This window comes from Battus philenor, unplaced genomic scaffold (assembly GCF_028537555.1).
Source record: "Battus philenor isolate CCGP_79_NKW_IND1 unplaced genomic scaffold, ilBatPhil1.0.hap1 SCAF_36, whole genome shotgun sequence".
Classification (NCBI taxonomy): Eukaryota; Metazoa; Arthropoda; class Insecta; order Lepidoptera; family Papilionidae; genus Battus; species Battus philenor.
In genome coordinates this window covers 360,001-365,000 of record NW_027181700.1, presented here as the reverse complement: position 1 = coordinate 365,000, position 5,000 = coordinate 360,001, and the positions used below count along the sequence as shown (strand labels likewise).

At 51.3% G+C, this 5,000-nt stretch overlaps 2 non-coding genes across 2 annotated transcripts; both read right to left on the bottom strand.

Annotated features, from left to right (window-relative positions):
* Positions 1 to 726: 726 nt before the first annotated feature.
* On the bottom strand, positions 727 to 883 carry LOC137927785 (5.8S ribosomal RNA). Its single transcript, XR_011107918.1, has one exon. It is a non-coding gene; the product is annotated as a 5.8S ribosomal RNA (ribosomal RNA).
* Positions 884 to 1,699: 816 nt separating this feature from the next.
* On the bottom strand, positions 1,700 to 3,603 carry LOC137927685 (small subunit ribosomal RNA). Its single transcript, XR_011107831.1, has one exon. It is a non-coding gene; the product is annotated as a small subunit ribosomal RNA (ribosomal RNA).
* Between the last annotated feature and the right edge of the window lie 1,397 nt (positions 3,604 to 5,000).

The window sequence follows — 5,000 nt, the reverse complement described above, 5'->3', positions numbered from 1 at the left end:
GCACTGGAACGACGACGCGTATCACCGACATAATACGGATGCGTAGCGACGACGAGCGGTGAACTCTCTCGCATCGGGCTAGGCGCGCGCGCACATGAACATCACGTAATGTTTACTTACATATGTTTGTGTGTGCGTTACGCTTGCCGCGCAAGAAAACATTCACCGCCTGCCGGTCGCATCCGTCGGAGACGCGTCGTCTGTGCTTCCGATATATTTTATTATATCGTATACACGAACCGATGAGCTCGGACGAAGACCGCACTACGAAGACTCGCGTCTTAGCGATGCGTGTAATCTTTTCACACTCGTTTCATATTCAATACAATTCGATATATTTAAACGGACCGTAAACGCGCTCCGCGCGTACGCGGACGTGAGGGGTGCAGCACCCCGCCGTCCGTCGTCCGTCGCGAAGAACGTTCAACGGAAACCGTCAATTGTTCGAAAGAGCGCGCGCCCGCTCGCCCGCGCGCGGTAGTGCGGCAGCGGCAGCGCGACGACAGCGACGGCGGATAGTGAGAGAGAGAGAGAGTGAGAGCCGCGGCGGCGCGGACGAGAGACTCTTATTAGAGATCGTCCCATCGCACCGTCCGCGAGCTCGTTCATCACCCCCCACCAACCCGCCGCCGCCGCGTCGCGCGTCACCGCCGCGCGCATCGACCGGCGCGAGCGCACGTAGCGCGCGTTCTACACCGAACAGTGTGGTTTTTATATTTTAACAGCCGGCCCTCAGACAGGAGTGGTCCTGGATATTTCTCCACGGACCGCAATGTGCGTTCGAAATGTCGATGTTCAAATGTGTCCTGCAGTTCACACTATGACGCGCAGTTAACTGCGTTCTTCATCGACCCGCGAGCCAAGTGATCCACCGTCCAGGGTAATGGTTTTTTCTTAATGTTGTTATTACTTACGGTAGCGGCCTACGGCTCTCGCCGTCGGCCACTTGATTGTCCGTTTTTATGTATTAACGTCGAAAGTTGGTCGAATTCATGTGCGCCGAGGCGTTCATAAAGAAACGGCACCGAAAAAGCTTAACGCCCCGACGCGAATCCTTTAGAATGATGAACGACGACGACCCGCGCACCCCCCAACGAGCTGGCGTGACGCACGACATTGTCATCTTTCTAACCGCTTAAATTTCGTTTTGTATAGCGCCAACCGACAATAAAGGGCCTGAGCTAGGCAGTGGGGATTTTCACCGCTTCGAACGCTCCGTTTGGTATGCCCCGGTCGGCGCTCGTCTCTCGGCGTTTTTCCGCCACCCGGCCGCTTCGACGGCGGCGGAGGCAGCGGCGGCGGTAGCACTTTCGACGAATGCCACCACCGCCACCGGCCACCGCCACGGCGCCGTCGCCGCTGCGCCGTTAGGCGTAATAGACGCTAGAGACAATTATTTCACATTTTATTTTTTATACATATATACAAACACGCACACACACACGCACGCACACGCGCGCGCGCTCGTCCGCATTAGATACGAACAGCAGCGCGCGCGCGTACGTACATATATATGTATATATGTCGTATATATATATCATTATGGATGTATTACATATATATATGTGTAAACACGGTATGTACGAAGTCGTCGTCGTCGTCGTCGTCGTCGTCGTCGCAACAGCAACAACAGCAACAGCAACAGCGGCGCAACAACGTTCGTGAACATATCACGCGTCTCGCACACATACACACACGTTAATGATCCTTCCGCAGGTTCCCCTACGGAAACCTTGTTACGACTTTTACTTCCTCTAAATGATCAAGTTTGGTCAACTTCCCAGCAACGCCGACGGCCGTGAAGCCACCGCGTGTCGGTCCGAAGACCTCACTAAATCATTCAATCGGTAGTAGCGACGGGCGGTGTGTACAAAGGGCAGGGACGTAATCAACGCGAGCTTATGACTCGCGCTTACTAGGAATTCCTCGTTTATGGGGGATAATTGCAAACCCCAATCCCCAGCACGAAGGAGTTTCAACGGGTTGCCCGGGCCTCTAGGCCAGGGAGAACATGCTGATTCCTTCAGTGTAGCGCGCGTGCGGCCCAGGACATCTAAGGGCATCACAGACCTGTTATTGCTCAATCTCGTGCGGCTCGAAGCCGCCGGTCCCTCTAAGAAGAATTTTAATACGTCGCCAGTGAGTTGCGCCACCGGAGCGGCGCACACCTAAATGACGACGCCTATTTAGCAGGCTAGAGTCTCGTTCGTTACCGGAATTAACCAGACAAATCGCTCCACCAACTAAGAACGGCCATGCACCACCACCCACCGAATCAAGAAAGAGCTGTTAATCTGTCAATCCTTCCGGTGTCCGGGCCTGGTGAGATTTCCCGTGTTGAGTCAAATTAAGCCGCAGGCTCCACTCCTGGTGGTGCCCTTCCGTCAATTCCTTTAAGTTTCAGCTTTGCAACCATACTCCCCCCGGAGTCCAAAATCTTTGGTTTCCCGGAAGCTGCCCGCCGAGCCATCGTAGTAACGTCGGCGGATCGCTAGATGACATATTTACGGTTAGAACTAGGGCGGTATCTAATCGCCTTCGAACCTCTAACTTTCGTTCTTGATTGATGAAAACACCTTTGGCAAATGCTTTCGCTGATGTTCGTCTTGCGACGATCCAAGAATTTCACCTCTAACGTCGCAATACGAATGCCCCCAGTTATCCCTATTAATCATTACCTCGGAGTTCTGAAAACCAACAAAATAGAACCGAGATCATATTCTATTATTCCATGCACGAAATATTCAAGCAGCATTTTGAGCCCGCTTTGAGCACTCTAATTTGTTCAAAGTAAAATTGTCGGCCCATCTCGACACTCACCGAAGAGCACCGCGATAGGATTTTGATATTGAACCGCCGTTTTACCGACGGCTCACCGACGATATGCTCCGCAGACGTGTCAGTATCACCGCGGATGCGGTGCACCGACAGCGCGGCGCACAAATGCAACTACGAGCTTTTTAACCGCAACAATTTTAGTATACGCTATTGGAGCTGGAGTTACCGCGGCTGCTGGCACCAGACTTGCCCTCCAATTGTTCCTCGTTAAAATATTTAAAGTGTACTCATTCCGATTACGAGGCCTCGTAAGAGTCCCGTATCGTTATTTTTCGTCACTACCTCCCCGTGCCGGGAGTGGGTAATTTGCGCGCCTGCTGCCTTCCTTGGATGTGGTAGCCGTTTCTCAGGCTCCCTCTCCGGAATCGAACCCTGATTCCCCGTTACCCGTGACAACCATGGTAGTCGCAGAAACTACCATCGAAAGTTGATAAGGCAGACATTTGAAAGATGCGTCGCCGGTGCTGGACCATGCGATCGGCAAAAGTTATCCAGATTCATCAAAATTAACGACTTCGGACGCGAGGCCCTCCGTCGATTGGTTTTGATCTAATAAAAGCACTCATCCCATCACTGGTCAGAGTTCTGATTGCATGTATTAGCTCTAGAATTACCACAGTTATCCAAGTAACCGAGGTAAGATCTAAGGAACCAAAACTGATATATTGAGCCATTCGCGGTATCGCCTTAATACGGCTTGCACTGAGACATGCATGGCTTAATCTTTGAGACAAGCATATAACTACTGGCAGGATCAACCAGGGAGCTAGCTAGTAGAGCTAACACACACCAACACCGCACATACGAGAGATATGAGGGTGATGATGATATGATAGACGTGTGACAAGCGACGCGTCGGACGTTCGAAACGCCGTGACGCGCCGGTGCCTAGGTAGCTTTTTGCGTGCGTGCGTGCGTGCGTATTTATTACAATACACACACAACACCACACCGCAACAACAAAATGAATTCGTTTTTCTATCTGTTCACGGAGGAAAATGTATATCTCAACACTCGCCTCGCGTTCGTCCAGATTTACTTTGGACGCGGCATCGCGTCCGATTCATCGGAACGTTCTTTGACGAGACACATACAAATCTTCACTTTTATAAAATATCGTTTCGCAAAACGAACAATGACCGATTTCCAGCCCGGTTTTAGAGAGATCCGAAATCCTTGATTTATATATCATGATCGACCGTCGCGCGACTAGCGCGCGACGAGCTCGTTGATGCGATGCGTTAAGGGCCGCCCCGAAGTCGACTCGGGAGCCCAACGCCGTTCGCGTTAATTAAACGAGACGTTCTCTTACGCCTTCCGCTCTTACATAACGGAGACGTCGTCCGACACAGTTTACGGTGTGTTGTTGTGGGGAGATGATCCCCTTTTTCTTCCCTCCTCCGCCGCCGCTGTGTCGTTCGTGCGTTTGTCGGTTATAGAAGTTTCAGTTTCGGGCGTTCTCGTTGGTGGCGCGCGTTGTTTGTGTATCGGTGTTATTAGTTTTGTTCGATTCGCGCGCGTTTTCTAAGAATAATTTTTAAATTTTTTTTTTTTTTTATAAAAAAAAAAAAAAAAACTAAATCTAAAAAAAACGCAATCTCCGCAAACAAACTAACACCACCACCACACACACACACACCCCACCAACCAAAAAAACACACTCCACACTCCACAACCACCAACAAACAAAACAAAACAGAAGAGCATCGGAGAGAACTCGATTCGGCCGACCGGCGCGTCTCGCGCCAGTCCCATGTATATGCGGGAACGACTGTATGCGTCTCCGCGTAGCGCTATAGAGCGTTCGCGTATCGATTGCATACCACCGATCTACATATCTATATCTGACCCTGATCTCGATGTCATCGTCGTCGTCATCATCATCATCATCATCATCATCATCATCGTTCGACCCGATCGCGGATTGCGCGTAGCCAGCCGCCGATGCGTTCGCGTATCGATTTCTGAAAACGACAGAGTCCGGTCCCGTTCGCGTATCGATGCATAAATTTCGTGCTGATGACGATCGCACTCTTTCATACGCGATGTCGACTGAGACAAAGAAAGGTGGTGTCGTCGTCGTCGTCGTCGTCGTCGTCGTCGAGACGGTAGCGGTCCGTAATAAAGATCGTGCGGCCCGGCCTCGGGGTGCGGATAGTCAC